The sequence below is a fragment of the Syngnathus typhle genome, linkage group LG21 (assembly GCF_033458585.1).
Source record: "Syngnathus typhle isolate RoL2023-S1 ecotype Sweden linkage group LG21, RoL_Styp_1.0, whole genome shotgun sequence".
NCBI classification, from domain to species: domain Eukaryota; kingdom Metazoa; phylum Chordata; class Actinopteri; order Syngnathiformes; family Syngnathidae; genus Syngnathus; species Syngnathus typhle.
In genome coordinates, this window is record NC_083758.1 from 6,567,573 (window position 1) to 6,589,219 (window position 21,647).

Consider the following 21,647-nt stretch of genomic DNA (forward strand, 5'->3'; position numbering starts at 1 on the left):
TAACATCTGACACGTTTCAAATTCTATTGTTATATTCTTACAGGATTTTTGTTATAATATCAGGTGTTAAACCTCCCGACACAGTGATTTACGGTTGTGAACCCGTTGATTGCATTCAGTGTGACCAGAGGCGCTTGCAGGGAGTCTAATTATCGCCGCCGCCCGCAGACAAGGTGCAAACTCCAAAAAAGGAGCAATGCAGTAAGGCGCAGGCAGACGAAGGAGACATTCAACGTTTGAAGGCCTTCTCCCCCTCCCAACACGGCATATTCTTTTATTTGTTGTTGCTACGGTGGAATGAGACATGTCCAGCAGCTAGAAAAACATTGCACTACAAACAGGATCCCCGAAGCGAGCCGAGGCAAAGGACTCAGTGGTCCACGAAATATTTCAAGGTGGAATTCTACTTTCCTTATGCTTTAACTGACATTTCCCATCCATTTGAAAAATTCCCTTTGAGCAATAGATTCTTCTCATCCGCACCTCAACCTCTCTTATTATAGCTCGTGAATAATTTAAGTATAACTGCTTTGTTCCTTGGTAAAAAAATAAATAAATAAAAAGCCAAATGTGCAACTGTGCAATAAATCATGTCTGAGAGTTATTCACGCTTACACCAACGTTGTTGTTTACTGCCAACATTTCTGCCTCGTTCAGATCGTTTTACCCTTCATCAGATTACGTCTAATGTTCCGTTTGAAAAAATAAAAGTTTGTTTTCCTAGCATGCTGTGCATGCTGTTTTTTGTAGAGCGGGGATGATATGAACCTGAAAAATGATTGATGGCTGTTCACTAAATGTAGATGTGTAGAGGGTTAAAGATAGCAAATATTTCTAAATGTTTTTTTTTTTTTTTTTTACAACTGATGACACAAAACAGTTGTTTTAAAAGATTACAATCAAAGCGTTTATATATTTAATATTCTTGAGAGGTTTTGAGTTCACAATTCAATTGTATTGAGGGCCAGGTTGAAGAGCTGATTGGCTGAGAGATTACCAATAGGCAATTCATTTTTTTTAAAATCTTTTGATTTTTATATTTGCTCTATTCTAAAAAGTTAACGTTTTTACCCAATTGAGCAAAATAATAATAATAATAATGTGCCGAGACACGAGAGAGCCGGAACTAAGAGATGATTGGTCAAAAAACAAAACAAAAACAAATCAGTGACGTCACCGTCATAAGCGTGGAACCCAAGAGATGATTGGTCAAAAAACAAAACAAAAACAAATCAGTGACGTCACCGTCATAAGCGTGGAAGCTAACAGATGATTGGTCAAAAAACAAAACAAAACCAAATCTGTGACGTCACCGTCAGACGCGTGGAAGCCAAGAGATGATTGGTCAAAAAACAAAACAAAAACAAATCAGTGACGTCACCTTCAGAAGCGTGGAAGCAAAGAGATTTAAAATATATTTCTCAATATTTATACCGACTGAAAACTTGTGTTTTGTTTTAATTATCTGTATATTTATTATTTTATAGCGATTGTAAATCCACTTTACAGGCGACGAACTGATTGGCCGTGTAGTCCGACAGCTGATTGGCTCAACCGCAGAAGCGAACAGGTGATGCCTACGTAATCAACATCCACCATTATTGAGCTTGTTCGAACGTGAAAAGTAAAAACACAAAACACCAAAACAGTAAATTACAACTAGTCCAAAACAAAATAAATTCAACTTTTTTCTTTTTAGGAAAATGTCCTCCAAAACGTCGTCGAGGGAAACTCCAAGGGAGAATTGCCTTGAGTGGACGCTGTCGTCGAAGGTAAGACCGACCATTCGTCCCATTGCCAGCTGTGGTAAATAAAATAAGCAATATAAATAAAAATTGTATTGTAAATGAGTAGGTATGTATTACACTATTACTTTCACCAGTATTTTGAAATACAGTATGTAATTTGGGTTTACGTCCATAAATTGACATATCGCATTACTCCTTGGGGCCACTGTACATAAAATGGCGGCTTGTTATGTTTTGTTGCTGTTTTTTTATGTGATGTCAATAAAATGATAATGATGTGATTAAGAATTGTCAATTTTCAGATGGACTCTGTCAAGGTCACAGACTTTTCTTTCTTTCTTTCATTTAGGGTAACAAAAGCCAGACTTTGGTGTGGCCAGACAAACTCTCCCTTCATGACTGTAATCGGATCGAGCCACTTACGATGTCAGGACGAATCGTCATCCCGCTCGCTCCAGACCTGCGCTGATGGACAGGTAGCACTCACACGGCAACTTGATCACTTAACAGCCAAACTAGGTTGAGTTACTTTATTTGTAAAATCTTCTCCTCGTGTATAATATGATCGTCAAGGGATGTGGTCGTTCCCTGTAGTGCTGCTAAAAAGGAGCGCTCTCCACTCGGCAGGTAGAACATTACCTCTTCATTACTGCCATGTTAAAGCTCATGGACCTTTTAATGAGTGTGATGGAATGCTGTAAAAGTCACTTGGACAATGTAAACAAACCACCACCTTCCATATTGAACCAATGAAAAATTGAATCTCTTGCTGAAGTTATCCTCCGTCCTGTTTGTCCTCTTGTTTCCGCCCTCTGTACTGTCCGTTTCACACACATACACACACACACACTGCCGCCGCCCTGACAAGTTACATGATGAACGCATCCGTAGTGATTTATAATAACTCACTCTGGAGCGATACCATTTCGGGGGAGGAAATTGAACAAACAGGCCCGCGTTATCTGTCACCAGACGGCCGAGTTCAAGTTCAAGAAGCTGCCTGTCAAGAACAATTGACTGCACCGCTGATATATTAGACCTTAATGGCAGCCCAGCGCAGGAGGAAAAAAAATAAAAACAGACTCTTAACGATTGCCTTTGCTGGCCATGTGAAGGTCCCATGGAAGGGGTTCAGTGCAAAAGTGAAACAAAAGAATGGAGACTTTATTGATGAGTCAGCAGTCAGACAGGATATCGCCAAAACCCAGCTTGTTGTCATTGTTGATTTCAATATAGTCTTCTTAGATCTGAAAGCGGAAATAACGTTCACGTCGCCAATTTGATCCTCGCGAGGAGTCGACTCGGGTCGAGCTGAAGCGAGCGCGCTCGGATCGCAAGTGTGTGGGCCGTGCGTTTTGATCCCATTTGTTTGACGTGACTGCACAGCCCACACTTTAGTCGCAGTAATAGATACTCTATGCATTTGAATAGTACATAAAGAAAAATGGATTGTAAAATAATTGTCAAAAAATAGACACGATGTATTAACTTTCATTCCTCTAACCTGGATTTTTTGTGTGAGTGGGATTCTGTACAAGGAAGATATTTCTTTCTTTTTTTTTTTTTTTTAAAAACTGGATCTTGAAACTTTTAGTTGCCTGAGTTACCGGCTCCTATTTTGAACTAATTAGGCAATTTGGGACTCCGTCATTCCAACTTTGCAAAACAGAGCGCCTCAGGAGACGGCGATTGTACTTGGCGAATAATTAGCAGTCTGAAAAATAACATGACAGCTGTGTTGTCGGGGAAAAAAAAAAAAACGAGCACTTTTTTTATGGTCCGGAGTCACATGTGGGTTTCGAAACGAAGCCAATAAATCTGCGGAAGCTGTTCGAGAAACAATCCAGTTGAGTATAGCGCTTGTAGTTTGCGTCGGTTTTACATTTGTAGCAAAATAAACTAACCGCAAATTCCGTTTCATCAAATTGTTGATGTCGTGACCTGTGTGTGGAAGTAATTGAGCTTCAGAGGCTATTTGGGGTTTAATCACCCATGCGGGAATTAAAAAAAAAATTGGGAAGGGAAAAAGCCATCTCACAGCTTGTCTGCGTCCTTCGTGATTGGTCGCCGCCAGACAGAGCAGAACTGTCCCTGACCCGCATTAGGCCTCTGTCACGTCTCCTTCCCAGCGCAGACGGATGGAGTTTGACTTCTCGCCACGTATCCTCTCGGGCCTGAATTTAAAAGGCATCGGCGCGATGTTGACAGGAATACGTTTATCGGGATCGGGTCTCCTTTCAACGGCGGGCCACTCCGGCTGGGCTCGGCCGCCGTTTGCCTCGTCTGGCCCGGCCCCATTGATCTCCGGATCGCGTGGAGTGGAAAACGATGCACCTGGCTGCTCCCCGCGTACAGATCGGATATTTTAAAGGGCTGGAGAAAAAGTAGGCTCAGGGTAAAAATCATATTTAGAGATGAATCGATTAAATGGGCAAGTCGTCGAATTTCTGTGCTAATGAGTGTTTTTTCGACGTCGCTCCAAACACTCTTCAAGCTACCTTCTCAACTTTTTTTTTTCTTTTCACAGCAGGTCTCGCTCTCCTCCCCTCGCCGCCATTAAGCGGGCGCGAGTCTTCCCCTCCATCGCTCGGTGAAATGTTTGCTCGCGCTTCCCGGCTGTGAGCCCGGCGTGTTGACAGAGTGCTTTCTTGGGAGGGAATAATTAGGAATCCGGCTTCAGCCGCACGTCTTGCAGCTTCTGCTGTTTGGAAGACGCCGTCTCATGATGCGTACGCGCTGTTTACGCCCGCATTCTCGCCTTGGATGGTGACGGATCGATGGCGGCCGTATTCCAGCTCGCGTGGCGAATCGTTTGTGTCCCTTCAAACCGTATATGTTGCAATTAATTCGACACGTTCATATGTAGGACGGTTAAATATACGTCGGTAATTCCTAAATCAGATTACGAAAATAAGGCAAACTAATCTGGCTCTTGATTACTTCGGCTTTTCAACGTGGACTGCACTTGCGTGTGCGTGGGCGTGTATTAAATGTATTAATGTATTAAAGTCTGATTTTAAACTCAAGCGAGATTTTCTTTCCCTGTCTAGATTCCCCCCCGTGGAGTCGGATCGGACCGGATGGAAGTGCTAAATGCCTCCCCGATGTTTGACTGAGCAAAGGTATTTGCCTCGCGTCGCTTGTTGTTGTCAAAAATAAAATGTAAACAAGAAATCTCATCAAGTCACCGGGAGGCCTGATATGTCATGTAAAGGAGATTGACAGTTACTAAATGATGAATCTTTAGCTTCCCGTGAAAGGGTGAGGGGCTCTCGAGTGCTTTGGCATGCAAATGGCCTCTTTGGTCCACCTCAAAGGCGTTCTGAACGCTCAGCAGAGCTAATGATACAAAATGTCCTTTTCATGGCTGAGACGGCCGTCTTCAGATCCCCCGCTCGCTCGCTCGCTCGCTCCTTTCTCTCGCGCCTATATCTTCATTTGCAAGTCATAGAGACGTCGCTCGCCACGCCGCTAAAAGCCGAAGGCTGATGGCACGGCTTCATGCGAGTCGACACGCGGGCTTCGGCTCGGCGAGGATCAAGCTCTTTTTTTTTTTTTTTTTTTTTTATCGCGGGAGGAAGCCGGCGGATTGCGAGAGATAAAGCCGAGCGCAACCCGAGCCTCCTTCCGCCCGCCAGTTCTGCCGCGCGTTCGCTGTTGAATCAATTATCCAAACACAACATCAGATGCTATAAAAGTGTATCGATCCCTGTAGGGGCATCGGGCTGCCGCTCAAGCAACAGCGATGCTATTTGGCGAAAGGAGAACATGATATTAGCGAGGTGGAAATTAGCGCACCGCTTGGGTAAATGCATCTGTATTTTTTTTTCCTCCGGCACATGAAGGTTCCATCATAATATTGGATCAAATTAGTAACATATTTAGTCATGTTCACAAAGGAATACTTTGGTTCAAGGCTTTGTCTGTCAAACTTCCAGTCATTTAAAATGTCTCAATAACCCCGATGTACGAGGAACACAAAAAATATCAGCGTCAAAAATATAATACAGACACCAAGTCATAAAAACAACGCAGAAATAGAGTTAAAGGACCCCAAAACAAGTTAGTGTTTATTTTTTTCCCCATGTAATTAGCAGATTAATCAGTTACGTCGATCGTTCCTAATAATTATTCAACCCAGAAAAATATTTCATCTGTGCTATATGATCTGCATCCTGATCAATATGGCATCGCTATTCGTGAGACAAATGATCCGCCCTCCTCCGCCTCCCGGGGGAACGTCTCGTTTCTAATCACACCTAAAAGGCTCTTTTTTTTTTTGAGCAAGATTAATTGCATCCCCTGAAACTCTGGCTGCTTCCCGCCAGTTGGGGCCCCCTCGCCTCGCCAAGCCAGCCGCGGAGAGTATCGCTTTAACCCCAGTAAAATCCCGAAACAGCTGCCAGGAGGTGGAGAAGCCTTGGCATCGGCCCAAACAGCAGGATTGGAAATAACGGAGATGCTTTCGGGAGCTTTTTGAGTTTGAACGCGTGCTGCTCTTTTCCTCCCTGCTGCTTTGTGCAACCACGCCTGAGCGCTTGCCCGATCTGACAGGCCGAGATTCCCGCATGGCTGACCTCTTGAGGTCGGAGGTGGTCACGTGAGCAGAGCGGAAGCGTAGCGTACGGCGCGTCGCGCCTGACCTGCACCGAGAGGCTTCTGAAATTGTCTTTCGAAAAGCCGCTTGCGTCCAAGTCTGGACCTCCTCCCTTTAAGACCAAACAAAGTCGTAGTCCCTCCCCACACGTCTATTTCTGCATGCCGAAGCCACGGATTAGAAATCCCGAGGCACGAGGTCACGCCGATTGAGATGGAAATGAGTTCGGGACAGGCGGAACGGTGTCGGCCTGAACTCGTGGAGATTTGTTATTAAGATGATATTCACACTTGTGCTTTATAAATGTCGCCCCCCCCCTCCCCTCCCTGCCCAGCGTCATCAGTCAGTTACATAATCTCCCCCCTGTGCTTTCTCTTCCCCTCGCATGGCTGACCGCCGTGTCGGCGGAAAATAGCATTTTATCCGCACCGGGCCTTGTCTGGAAACCATTTAAGCAAAAAAAAAAGTGATTAGGCAAAATGTAGCTTGAACAGATTGCAAGGGGAAGAATGAGCAGGGATCAATAACCTCTCGGTCACTTGTCAATATTTCTCGGTAAAATCCATCGGCTATACATAAAGACACCCCAAGGAGCCGAGGAAGAAGCAAATGACTAAAAATGTCATCAGGCAGAGGGATTTTCCAAAGGCGAGCAATGCCATCCAATTCCAATTCTTCAAATCGGATTCTTATAATCCCGATTAATCGTATTTTAAATCACAATCGCAATATTGATGGATTTTTTTTTCTTGTACCAAGGTTTCATAATAGCGTAAAACATTGATTAGGAGTTGTTTTAATTTTCTTTCACAGTTGAATATTCACCATCACATTTGGCCTTTTTCTAATTTGTTGTTCTCCTCGTTCTTTGTGCCAGCGCCAAGTCAAATATTGGATTTAATAAGGCAACACTAGCGTTATTATTTCTTTCCAAGAAGGGAAGTGGCAAACATAATACAGTAATTACAAATTTGACATTCAAACTTTGATTAGGTCTCATTATTGATCCAGACAGACTGAGTTGTTTTGTACTCCTTTGCTATTCTTTCTCATCGCGCGAAAATTGCTCTAAGAATGTTTACGGAGATGCTTAAATTGTTGTGCTTCTTTTTTTTCCGCCCCCTCGTGTTATTAGTTCTCAGAAGCATCAAACGGTAAGTTGTATTTTATAAGGGCAGAAAAAAAAATATTTAATGTTCTAAACCATCTGTAATGAAACCCTTTAATCGCAGCTTCCTCACCAAACAGTCGAATCAGATTGATCGGAACAGAAATGACTTCCCTTTGTCTCGTTTACGTTTATTCCGAGCAGTTTGCAGAAAGTATTATGTATATTTCCAAATAACACACTCTCATTACTTCAAACCAACATTCCCACCATGGATGAGGAATCCAAACAAACATTTCTTTTTTTATTGTGATGGATTACCTCATTTTGTGCAAGATGTTTTTCTCTTCCAAAAGTTGCGTATAGTGCTGACTTGGGCTTTGTTTGCCTAATGCAGCTTATTTAGACTCAAGACGGACAACTTGGAGATGTCGCATTAATCATCTCACTGCAAGACAACTTGCACCAAAGAGCATGGGGAAGAATTAGCATACCGTTTTTTTCCGTGTATAGTGCGCCCCCATGTATAGTACGCACCCCTAAAAATGGCATGCTGATGCTGGAAAAAAGCTTGTACCCATGTATAATACGCACCGAATTTTTATGATTTTTTTTTAAAAAAAAATGTAATTTTTTTTTTTTTTTTTTTTTTTTTAAGTCCCAATGATCGTCACACACGCAGGGAGGCAATGGGTCCCATTTTTATAGTCTTTGGTATAGTCTTAACTAGGCTGGATGTAATTTTTTTTGTTGGCGTTGATTTCTCCGACTGCCCGTAAACGCACCACCGCGCTCCGTGCGCATGGAGCGTGTTTGAAGTGAACAGCAGAGAAGAAAGGAACAAGGCAAAGTGTTGTGAAATAAAATATTACCTGTAATACGGATTTAGGTAGAGAACTGAACTCTCGCTCTTTATATAGCTGACGTGTCTTGCTCATCCGTTCTGCGCATCTGTAATGGCGGCCTCCGTATGATATCCGGTTTGCGTGTGTGCGAGAGCGAGAGAGAGCGAGAGAGAGAGCGTGCGAGAGAACGCTCAACCGTAGCGCGCCGCCGACCGCCCAACTGCACCGGGCTGGCCGATTATTGTGACAGAGCCGTCGCTGAAATTTAGAAGATCTTTTTAAAGTCCTGATGTACTTTCTAAAATTTAAGTGGACCTCAGTGCGCACTGCGCAGGGAGCTTAATTGGTGCGGTCGCGCAACCGCAGCGCGCCGGGCGCTCACTGTCGCATTGCTTAAAGAGCGCCTTTGTGTTTTAGGATGAACAGCAGAGACCAAAGGAACAAGGCAAAGTGTTGTGAAATAAAATATTACCTGTAATACGCATTTTGTTATTTGCTGATTGAAACTGCTAATTAAACTGTGAATTGAAACTAATAGGAAGAAAACAACTCTCGCTCTTTATATAGCTGACGTGTCTTGCGCATCCGTTCTGTGCATTTTATTTCACAACACTTTGCCTTTCTTCTCTGCTGTTCACTTCAAACACGCTCCATGCGACCGCAATGCTCTCGTATCAGACGCTTGCTCGATCACCTGCTCGTTTGCTGTCCCGTGCGCGCACGAAGCGCGGTGGTGCGTTTACGGGCAGTCGGAGAAATCAACGCCAACAAAAAAAATGACATCCAGCCTAGTTAAGACCATACCAAAGACTATAAAAATGGGACCCATTGCCTCCCTGCGTGTGTGACGATCATTGGGACTTAAAAAAAAAAAAAAAAAAAAAAAATTAAAAAAAAAAAAAATTTTTTTTTTTTTTTTTTTGTACCCATGTATAATGCGCACCCCGGATTTTAGGACAATAAATTAGTAAAATTTTGCGCACTATACACGGAAAAAAACGGTAGCATATATTTGCTTTGCCTTCTCATCTGAACGGCAAACATGAGCATTTTGGTCACCTTCTTCACGGGACTTCATTTTTTATGCTCGCTTGGGTATTTGACCTGATTTGTGTCTTTTTCATTAGTCACCTCTTTGTCATTCCTCGTTGCTTCTCGGTATCGTGGGTTTGGCGGCGGGATCGAGAATTACCCGCTGCTTTGTCTACGTTAGGATGCACCTGTCACAATGAGGGCGGAAGGAACATCTGCATTTTTTTTTTGCAGACAGTCGTATTAGCTCGCTTTATATTGCCCGTTTTCTATGGCGCGGCATGAAGCGTGTGGGTTGGCGGTGATGATAAGCGCTCGCTTCACCTGTGGCCGCGTGTCACAAGCCCGCCTCCATATCAGCTGGGAGGAAGGTGACTGAGGATGACAAGCAGCCAAATGACTTTTTTACCTGCAGCCCATTTCTGAGCCGAGACAAATAATGTCGACAAATAGGACGGCGGAGACGGCGCTCGGCGATGCGGTCGACCTTCAAGCGCGCACGCTAATGCCTCACTTGCGTGATGGGGCTGTCAGACGCTTCACGCTCGCCCTTATTTACCTCATCGCAAAGGTACTGTTTGTTTCGCAACAATCCAAATATGATGAAACGCGTCGTGAAATGGCCGACGTGCAAGAAAATGACAAAACCAAACCAATGAAGTAGTTGACAAAAAAAAACTGTTCTCTAAACGTCAACAAGATATAATATAGATAAAGATATAACATAAAAAAAAAATTCTTGATGTATTATGTGCCACAAATGGCCCCCAGGCCTCACTTTGAGCACCATAGATTCAGCCCCTTGTGGACTTTTAAGACCACTCACCTCAATTATGTCCATCTAGTCTTCATCCCTCTCCAATTAAAATGACCACTAGACTCACCAAGACAGACAAGGGAACAATACAGCTAATCAATTCTGCATGTGCTGATTAAATTTAAATACAGAGGTCAAGAGCACTCATTATTTGTCGTAAAAAATTTAAATTAAGTTAATATTTGATACAGCCGTATATGAATTAATTCTAACGGGATATATTTTCATGGAATAAAGTGCATTAGTAGACAGTCTGGCGAGGAGTTGCATTTTTTGTTTGTCTAAGCAGAGGCTTTTTGCATCCCAGGTTGCCTCCGTGTCAGTGTGACTCATAAAGGGCAGCCACTACAATAAAAATAACATAAGCGTTTCCACGAGGCAAAGGGCTGTGTTGTTGCTTCACATTTTCTCCATATGCTCTTCGCTTTCCACGGTCTGTAAGTCTTGTGGCCCTTCGATGTGTCCATTGGGTGAGGATGATGAAGTAGCTTGCCAACATTGCGTAAGATGCACAAAACATCCTTCGAGGTTTGCCATTCTTCTCAAAATGCTGCAAAACAAAATTTTACAAATACAAAAAATCGTAAAAAGATGTTTGAATATCCTTATCATTGTCGTACGATGTAAAAAAAAAATTAATTAACACATTTTTGACAATTTTCAAAAAACTAAATTCACCCGATTATACTGGCTGGCCGATTTTACGTTTGAACAGGAAAAATCTAAAGACTATTTAATGACTCAATTTCCACGATCAATTACAAAACTGATGATCTCCAAAGGTGTCACGTGAAATTCATAATGGATAGTCTGAAAATTTTGGCCTCCTGCATACATTGATAAGACGAGCCACGCGCGGGTAGCAGTCGGGCGAGTCTCCGATTAGTTCTGCTCCAGAAACGCGGAGAGTGACGAGCTAATCGGCGGCGTGTCGGCGCTGAGCGAAGGCCTCCGAGGAGCCCGGAGGACAGATCGATGATCCGTGGGCCCGCGGACGGCGGCTGATGCGCGGCGCCGTCGAAAAACAATGCCAACATGACGCATGGAGTCACGCGGCGCCCGGGACGAATCGAGTGGCGTCTAATGGCACGATCAAGCCGCGGCGCTCGGAGATAACCCGCCTTGTCTCGGCGGGTTGTTTGACGTCGTCCGCGTGTTGCGTGTTGATAAACACTCGCTCGTTGATAAAGGTCAAATCGACGCTCCGAATGTGTAAAAGAGAAATGTGTGCACCCGAAGGTGTTCCGCGAGGAAACCCGTGTGTTTGGATCGCAAGGCTGCTACCAGAACTCCGCTAGCTAGCTAGCTAGCAATGTCCATTTGCTTGAATATACCCTAATCTTAGCCTTGGCTATAAAGTTCAGATGAATACCACAACTTGACCCCGGAGTAAGAAGTCGAATCCATTTAAAGTCAGCGCTTTCGGATGATTCCCTAACAGAAGTCAAAGTGACGTTTTTTTTTTTCCAGGGCGGCCTCGAGGGAGACCGACTTTCTCTTGTCCAGCGCGGCGGTCAAGCTCTAGGGGGTTCTGTTGTGCTTTTTCCCGTTGACTGGATTAGTTGTGCATTTTGCAAGAATCTCCAAGTTCCCCTCGGGGGGCCACCGCTACGAAGGGCACGGGCTCCTCCGTTTTGAACCTTTATGCAGGCACATCTCCGACTGCCTGGCCACGCCGGCCGGGCTCTTTGAACTCAACCGGAACCGGGCCGAACAAATGAAGTTCAAAGCGGCGTCGACTTATGGCAGGGCGCTGTAACAACGGTGTTGATTTAAAGCCGAAGTTCACCCTGCCCTTCCCCTCGCCCGACACGTTTCCCCGCTTCAGACCAATTTACATGCCGCCGGTGATTTCCGCACAATGTCTCTCGTCGGGATGGATTTACACTACGGCCATACTATATCCATTTCTTTCTAATCGTCTTTCCTTACCTGTCCTTGGATAACCCACCGCCCCCTCTCCCTCCTCCTTCCAGATCTCGGCTGAGTGACTCGTTGAGATGGACGTAATGAGACAGGTCCACGCAGGGCCGAGCCGTAAACAAGGAGAAAGAGAAATCAGGTGAGGGGACACGGCGGCTCCCGAGACGCCCCACCGTCATTTTCACCGTCCAAATTCCATTTTACCGTCGGTCGTCTCTCGTTTGCTTTCTCGCCAATTTTCGTTTTTGTTTGTTCAGGCCTGTCTTCATTTGACCTAAGATGCAAGTTTGATCATCCCGGTGAGTCATATTTTACATTTGAGTCCGCGACCTCTGTTTTTGTATCACAGCAGAATGAAAGTTAATGTCAGAAAAGAGAATTGCTTCATCCCACATGCCTCTTATTATGATTACTTTGAGATTTCATTTCACGATAGGGCAAAGTAAAAGCGGAACCAAAATAATCACATCGATTCAAGTTTTGAAATTAGTTTTGGGCAGTGGGCCTATATGATTAGGTCAGCCCGACTTGATTCCGTGATGCTATAACCAATGTTATCTTGTCCCAACTGTGCTTTCGAATTTGTTCTCAGGCTACATTTTATATCATTTTGTTAAGTACGACCAATATTTCGACGAGTCCTTTTACTTTCCCCCTACATGTGCTCGAACCGAGGTCCAAATCAATGCGTCCCGCCAGACCATTTCTTAAAACATCCACTTCTGCCGTGATTACTTCTGCGGATCAATTAGGCCGCTGCGTAATGGAGTGGCTATGAGGTCATGATACTTTTTTAGCTTTGGCGGCCAGTCCTCCGTGGAGGTTAGCATGAAGGCTGCGATCGATGCAACGGATTCAGATTTATGTTATCGGGGCATAAAGCGAAACGTCTCGCCGGTTGAAAATCGCCATTGATTTCCGAGCCGGGATATTTGCCGATATAGTAGCGGACCATCGCGAAATATTTACATTTGTGCCTTATTTCTGCACTCTTTTGTCTCCTTGTCAAAGTATTGCGAAATCATTTGGAAATGAACAACCCCCCCCCCCCCACCCAGCTACGCGTGACATTGAGGATATCATTGCAATTAGCGCCCCTTTTTCCCCGAGGTTCATTATCACATTGGAGCTCCATTATTAGTGGTGTTCCCTTGCAGGCATTTCTTTACTTGCTTTTTCACACTGCGCCCGTGACGCTCGCGGATTGATAACGTCACAGCAACCTGTCGTTTGCGGCTTCCGACTTGCATCGGCCGAACGGATCACATTCGCAACAATGCCGCTAACAATCCGCCGTAAAAGGTTAGCGGGGGTGAAGAGAAGTGCCATGTTCTTTTATGTCCTCAAAATACAAATACAAGACGTAATTAGGGGGGAATAACAATAGCCGTGATAACCTCGCCACCGGGGGCCGTTGTCTGGAGCTCGCTCAGAAAGCCTCGGTCGCACTTACTTTTCGGAGTTCTTGCAGCCGTCCGCAAATGAGGTTCATGTGCTCATTAGCATGTGTGTTGCGAGCAACAGTTTCAGGCCCACTAATTGGACAGTATGCCACGCAATTTTTAGCCTTCTTAGTTTGTCAAAGCTTTTGCTGCACCCACTCCCAAGTGCAGCACTGAGCCTGGACTCTAATTGGTCCGGCTTAGAATTGAAGGCAATTGGCTAAAACGAGCAATCGGCCGCCGTCGTGTGTGCGTGTTACAAAGTTGTCGTCATCGTTAAGGAGCAGGAAAAATAAGAAGCACGTACAAAATGGTGGCGCCCTTTGTTAGCTTTCAACGTGTCCTCTACACGGCGGCCTCCTGCTTATCTTTTTATCGACTTCAATTTAGCGTTGTAAAAAGTGTTTGTGAACATTTTGGGTTTCGGCCTTGAGACAACTTTTGTCGAGAGTTGAGGCAGTCTCGCTAAAAACCGACAGCAATCTTCGGCGGCACGCTCCGTGGCCTCGCCAAGCGAATACGCCGGGTTGTTAAAATCTCCCCAAATAAAGTGCTAGTTGGCTTTCCCTGACCTTTTTTTTTTTTTTTTACGCCAACATGGCTTGGTCTTTTGGAACTGTTTGTAAAATATATGAACTACTGTATATCACGTCGCATGCAATCGAACCAACCGACTGATCTTGACAATAAGCAAGTCTTTGTTGCTTACCGATCGTCAGCCCCCGTAAGATTTACATAACACCCCCCCCCCCCTCCTCGTTTCTGCAAAGACAAAGCTAATTTCCTCAGCCTCTGTCAAACAATGTTTTCACTGGCTGCCACTGTTTAATTAAGACGAGGTGAGCAACACACAAGCGCGAACGCCCGCCCGCTCCGGCTGAATTAAGGAACTCCTCCGCGGGGACTTCATTCGTTTCGGGAGCCTCGCGTGGGCGGAAGAAGAGAAGGCGATACGTTCGCCAGAGAAATGTACAGTGCTCCACCAACACACGGATCAGCCCGAGGGAGTTGAGGCAAAGAATTCCTCCTGGAATTTTCTCTTTTAGTCTCTTGCTCTCTTGCTTTATTGCGACACCCTCCTCCACCTCCCTCCTTTCTTCCGCTCTCATTTTGGTCATGGTAATTCATCATGGAATATCAAAACCGTTCAAAGCCGCCGCATAGAAATGAAGGCTCGGGAGCTTGGGAATAATTGCTCTCTGTGAGGTGCCAGCGTACTTATTGAACCCTCTCGACTCCCTGTCCCGTTCAGCGGCAGCACGGACGATAAAGAGACAAGGAAATATTGTACTTGCTGTATTTTACTTATATTATGGAATCAATTTGCTTGAGCACCAGCATGCACCCATCTCAACCAGAATCCAAGCGGGTTGCTGCGACTTGAATAAGAAAGAGAGAAAAAAAAACACCCCACATGCTCTCTCCCCTGCGGCGATGACTTCGTCTGCCTTCGCTCAAAATAAAGACGGTGTTGGACCTGAGAGATCCTCAGTGACTCCGGAGCGCCAGCGGCTCGGAACACCATCTGCGAGAGGCTCGGAATCTTCCTGTTGCCTTCCCGTTGCCCCCCTGTGCGGATCACACAAAGCGCTCCCGCACCGACTCTTCCGGTCCACAGATCCGATTGACTTTGCGAGTCATGGCAATCCGTCCTCGGAATATTGCCGTGTTTACCAAGCTCAGACTCGTTTCTGCCAGCCAGGCCTGGGAAATAATTTGTAACAAATTAAAATAATAATATATTAAAAATACAGTCGTTAAAAAACGAGCAATGAATAGATACCAGGTGATCCTGCTGTGTGCTCTTTGGCCTCTTAGGGGCAGTGTGGTGCTTGCATTAAATAACAGTAGAAGAAGGTAGTTGCGATTAACAAATTAATATTCATTATTTGATGGAATATGCTAAATTTGAATCAGCATGTCATTGGGCTTGACTAGCATTAGCATCGGTGTCTGTCTTCCAGTTAACTACAAGGTGTTGAAATATTTTTGGAGCGTTTTTCGTGGGGTGTCAATAAAGAGCAAAATCAAAGTCACGATTGAATTTCGATTAATTGCCCAGCTCAAAGTTCACAGTAGAAAACAATGTTGCACTAATGTCTTGTGATAATTCAGCACACCAAGCTATGGTAGCAACCACCATCACCTTGCCAGGACAATAAAATACCAACAATTCGCTCTGACAAAATGACACCTTCATTTCTTCGTTTCCTCCGACTTATCGCCATCCGCTCAACCTGAACTTGACACGTGCTCACTCCCAAAAGCAGCCGGGCGTCGTCCGAATAGAGATGTAGAAGATTGCGCGGCCTTAGGAACAAAAGAAGAGTCCAAGTCGGCGCGAGCTTAAGCGAATCCGCGAGATTAGAGCCGCCTTCCCCGGCATCTTTCGGCACACATGTGAGGCCTCCGCGCGGGATCAAGCGCAAAGTTCTCATCGAGGCTGGAGAACTTTTCCACTGCCGGTTCGCGAGGGGGTTTGAGTGGGCGGGTAGGTGGGGCACCGAAGAACTTTCCCTGAACTCTCCCCGGCTTTGTGTCTCCTACTTTCATCTCAGGTCACTGTCAGTAGAGGGTTTATCTTGTTAAAAGCGCGCCGTAGATGAAACGGGGTCTGTTGCGGCAAACTCGGGGTCGCACCGGGGCTAGCTTTTCTTCTCCGTATAACGTTTAAAGGCGGGTTCCTCTTTGTGCGTGGCGCAGAAGCACCGTCACCCGTCGCTGGCTAATTGGAAGTGGGGAACTCTAGGTTGCAAAATGAGTCAAAGTAAAAGAAACTCAATAAAATAATAATAATAAATAAATAAAGTAATTTAAAAAAAAATACATTTATTATTATCACGGAGCCATCTTTTGCTTCACCGGCAAAATGAGTCAAAGTCAAAATAACTCAATAAAATAATAAGAATAATAATAAATAAATAAAGTAATTAAAAAAAAATTACATTTATTATTATCACGGAGCCATCTTTTGCTTCATTTTTCCCTCTTGTGTTCCTTTTTGCAATTACACGACAACGTTCATTCCCACGATTGTTCGCTAGGAACAATTTAGCGCCGCGTTTGGATCGGTCCGATAAAAGAGGCTGTCAGGAAACAAAAAAAGGCTGACTATAGCGATAAAAGACACATTTGTTCATTTGTGATGCGCCTTCACAAATGCGCCAGTTATTAAAATGGCTTGCTTTCATACAAAAGCCTGTTTCCTCTCTCCCCTTATTTGCGTATTGTGAGCGGGTTTCCTTTATCTGGCGAGATCCATCCCAGGTTGGCCTGATAATAAAAATGTAGCCAGCTCGGCACAATAGCGACGCAAATGACACAGCCTGCGCTTAATCTGGCGTCTGGCAGGTCTTCTATGCGTCTCCCAGGTAGTTTTGGACGCCGCCGATGGCTCTTTGTCACGCTAGATGTAATGCTCGGCGGCATCTAATTTGCTCTCGCTTTTAGCCGCTCCCGCTCAACTTTTTACATCACAATAGGATGAGAAATGTGTGTCGGCGGGGCGGACAATGACGGCGACGGCTTTGAGGGGTGGAATGATTTCTGCCGACACAATGCGGGTACCAGATGCCCGTGCGTTCATTGTGCTGGCGACGCTCGGCCCGCGGGTCGCTAAACCTCGACGAACATAATGCAAAAAGCTGCTCGCTTTGACTGAAGGCAAAGCTTTGAGAAGTATTAACGTGGGATGAATTGGTTTTTTTTACTCTCCCAGTCTGCTTTTCGCATTGTCAGATAGACACGACGTGCCATCAAGGGAGAATGGCACGCTCGCCAAGCTTGCAAAGGCAGGACCCCCCCCCCAAGTACTGGCGCAAAATGTGACGTGTATTTTTTGCTTTTTTTTTGAAAACTCATTCAGAATTGACATGACTTCCCTGCAAAAAAATCTCTTTTTATGAATCGTATATATTTTTTTAATAATCGTCCGATTAATCGGTTATCAGAATGTCATTGCGCCAAATATTGGAATCATCCTCCACTAGATAGTAATGACAACTATTTGAGTTTTTTTTCTTCTCTTATTGTCTATCAAAAATTTTTTTCGATTTAATGCTGCCAGGCTCCTGCCAAGTGCGGAATATATTTGACGTGTTTTGCTAAACGCACAAAACAGGCAATGCCCTGTTGTTCAAACCCTAAAAACATCAAGCTAACACTCGAGAAGAGCGTCTCTCTGGTGCAACATTTAAGATCACCACTAAAATTTTGATGGCACCCACAGCAGCAGGCAACATTTTTTTTTTATATTCAGTTTGACCTTTATTATTATTGTCCATGTGCACATTTTTTGATGTGATATGCAACCCTGTCATTTTTTTTTTTTTTGTAACCATAAAGTCACAGGCAGCAATAAGTCAGTCTGTAGAGATTTCGCTCGGGGACCAGACGGCGGACTTAAAATATGGAAATTGGAACAGGTTGTTGTAAAGGTGCCCGAGCACGCCCTTGAGCAAGACGCCGAATCAAAAACGGCCACAGTCGGCGTTATTTACCCTTCGACCGTAAACTCCGGCAAAGACATGACCACCAATGAATTGAGCGCTCGGCGGTAGCGCGATTGTTTACAGTAACCCGCCACAGGGGTACCGTTAGCCGGATCTTTATTGCCTCTCCCCTATTTAATTGGATGGCATTTTTGGATCTGCAATGTCTGCCGCTAACGTTATCCTGTAATCACAAGCCTTGATTTATTTCGCAGCACCGCCGAGTGTCGTGATGTTTAGTTAAAAGAAGAGGCTAAGGGTCTCCGGTCTCATATGTCCTAGTCGTATGAACGTGTCCTCTATTTGTCTGATGCGCGTGTAATTCAAGCCAGCGTGCCGAAAGAATGCTTGCCAGTCAGAACTCGTGGGGAAAGTGTCAAATAATCCATCTGGGTGCTAATTAGAGAAAGTCTCACTTGTATCAAGCGAGAAGGACTCGATCCCGCGTATCTCCTCCGCACTCTCGGATATCGCTCGCTTATCAAATTCCCCCAACAACCGAATATAACGTCCTCGAGGGCAATGACAGTTTTAGATTGAACCGTCGAAAGAGGCAACATGAAGTACGTCTCAATTTGAATTTGGCACGCGGAATTCCGAAATCACGTCGCCGAATGAAATCGAAATAATTATTCACCTTGGAGGGTCGCTTCTATCGTCAATAAAAACTCACATTGTTGCATCTCGCAATTCCCTGAAATTAAACTACCTTGGCGTTATAGCGCGTTCATAATGAAATTTCTTTTCCCAGAGAATCGATGAGCTTCCCCCGCCCCTCCCTCGGTAGCCTTTGTAATTACGAAAGCCTCATTAGATTAGCGCAACGCGGAACATATGGTAAGAGAGGAAATTCTTTTTGACGCTCTTTTGTAATGACTGGCCATGGGATTAAAAAAAATTAGATAATGGCGTGCCTTTACTTAATTTGGATGTCGACGTTTTGTAAGGGATTGGACGGTACAGCCAAGTGCGTAGCGATAGAGACTTTATTGCGGTGGGAGTAGCTGGAGCTGGCGCTGGATCGGCGATCAGGCTAGGAAGAACAAGCTGTTCTGCGGTATCTTCGATTCTTCATGGACGCCAGTTTGCCGTGGACCGGAGAGCGAAGCAGTACCATGCGACAGACGGACACTCGGGTCTGCGCTGGCGGCGTTGATATAGCGCTGTCCCTGAGCCTGTGGCAGGTGGCGGCGATTCCGCTGATAGGGGGGTGTGGTCCTGTCACAGGTGGCGCCGGTACGTGACAGAACCCCCCCCCCCCACAAGGGACAGCTCCCAACGTCCTCAGAGCACTAAAACACAAAAAAGACCAAAAGACCAGACGGGGGGGTAGTACTCCGTCGCAACGTCAGATTCCTCGTCGGACGCAGGATCGACGGACGCGGGGGCAGAAGACCCCGGCACCGGCGGACAAGGCCGCCTCGGGCCCTTACCCCTGGGCCCATCAACCGTCCTCGTCCGTCCGCGCCGGGGGCCCGGTTGGTCCGGGTGACAGCGATGGAACTCCGTGATGAGCGAACGGTCGAGGATCCAGCGGCTCGGGACCCAGGAGCGGTGGGCGTCGTCATAGCCCTCCCAATCCACCAGGTATTGGAAGCCACAACCGTGCCGCTGCGATCGGAGCAGGGAGCAGACGGCGTAAGCCGGGCCCCCCTCGACGAGCTGGGGCGGCGGCGGCGGCACGGGCGCCGGCGCCAATGCGCTCTCAAAGACCGGGACACGTGGAACGTGAGGTGTACCTTCATGGACTCCGGAAGGAGGAGACGGACGGCGGACGGGCTGATCACCTTCTGGATGGGAAACGGTCCAACAAAGCGCGGCGCCAGCTTGCGGGATCCCGTTCGCTGCGGCAAATCCTGCGTCGAGAGCCACACCCGCTGGCCCACTCTGTACTCCGGAGCCGGCGACCGGCGCTCGTTTGCCTGGCGGGCGTAGCCTGAAACAGAGCGGAGAAGAGCGGTCCGGGCCCTCGCCCAGGCACGACGCCAACGGCGGACACAAGCCTGGGCCGACGGGCACGCCGTGTCCCGTTCCTGGTGGGCGAACAAGGGTGGCTGGTACCCGAAGACGCAGTGGAAGGGCGACAGTCCCGTAGCCGAGCTGGGGAGGGAATTGTGGTCGTACTCCACCCAAGGAAGCTGTTGGACCCACCCACGCTGGTCCCCGGCGGCCATGCATCGGAGGGACCTGCCCAGCTCCTGGTTCAGACGCTCCGCTTGACCATTGGACTGAGGGTGAAACCCCGACGAGAGGCTGGCTCTCTCTTTCGTGTAACGTCAAATGTCAAATGTCCAACTCGGTGTCGCGTAGCCATGCCCGCATCTCTAGTCCTAGGTTGAAGGCACAAAAATATGACTGGCACATCTTGCACAACACCACAATAACACCAGCACCTCCAAGCAGACTCAAGTCCAGACACCCCTACAACAAGGCAGCACAAGCGATGCTCAACTCCACCTCTGAGGACATCTCCAGAGATGCATGGCTGGCAGCAGCTTGGAAGCAGGAGTGGGAGTCTGCCGGACCCTCCCGAGTCCACCGCTACATTTGGGACCCAGGAGATGGCGCCATCGGAGGAGCCGACCTACCACGCCGGCAATGGACCATGCTGAACCGCCTACGGACTGGGGTCGGTTGCTTTGGGTCATCAATGAAGACGTGGGGCTTGGCGGACAGTGCGGCATGTGAGTGTGGTGACCCTGAGCAGACCGCTGACCATATAATCAACATCTGCCCCTTATATGCTCCACCCTCGGAAGCCAGCCTTTTCAACCTAGGACTAGGAACCTAGGCTGGCTGTAGCACCGAGGAGTCGGCAGAACCCCGCCCAGAAGGTGGACGCGAACTGCGGGCCACGGTCCGACACGATGTCCTGTGGGAGGCCGTGGAGGTCCTGTCACAGGTGGCGCCGGTACGCGACACGTTTGTCTTGTATTTAAATACAATCATTTAATTCAGGCCCACCGCCTTGAGCCGATCGCATGCGATGCTACCGGCTGAGCTACTCGCTTCTGGCGCTGCTAAGCTAATGCCCGTGCTTTCAATTTGGGATACGCACGGAAAATCTGAATTTGTCCTTTACTAGTCTTTTGAAATTTCACCTATAAAGGCTTTTAAAGTTCATTTCAGCCGAAAGCCGAAAATCCCAAACCTTTTCCGAGAGGCGTAGATAAGGCAGCCGAAATTCAATCGCAATACGAAACAATCCATGAATGCGTGAAAAGTCAAACTTGCCAGGAGGGATTGTTCAAAATCATCCAATACCGCTAGTAACGCCAATTTGTGTGCTTTTGAACTGACCGGGGTCGTTGTTAATTTAGCGTTTGATTGAAAAGAGCATTAAAAAACAAAAAAGCCCCCCCCCCTTTTAATATGGCCGTGCACCTGCAGGCAAAACAACCTGCCGCGGCTAAACTAGAAAGCTATTTGTTTTCAAAACGAAGCCCTTTCAACGCTTCATCAGCGAGTCATTTCAGAGCGCTTTTCAGGAGGATCAATGTGCCCTCCGGGGACAAACAAAAAAATAAAAAATCCAGTCATTTTTCAAAGGATTGATTCATTTTTAAAGAAAATATTGGGCTCACGGGAGGTCAATGTGACACTGACAGGATGGCGCTCCGCCGGTGGAAGGCAGACAATTTCCGG

At 46.3% G+C, this 21,647-nt stretch overlaps 1 protein-coding gene across 1 annotated transcript in view; it reads left to right on the forward strand.

Moving 5' to 3' along the window:
- The first annotated feature begins 1,556 nt into the window (after window positions 1-1,556).
- The window catches only part of LOC133145494 (synapsin-3-like), an 87,345-nt gene continuing 67,254 nt past the window's right edge, over window positions 1,557-21,647 (forward strand). The window contains exons 1-6 of the mRNA XM_061269052.1: window positions 1,557-1,624; window positions 1,700-1,772; window positions 2,098-2,224; window positions 4,799-4,870; window positions 12,124-12,209; window positions 12,328-12,369. The gene's annotated coding sequence lies outside the window, so the exon portion shown is untranslated. The remainder of the gene's footprint in view (window positions 1,625-1,699; window positions 1,773-2,097; window positions 2,225-4,798; window positions 4,871-12,123; window positions 12,210-12,327; window positions 12,370-21,647) is intronic.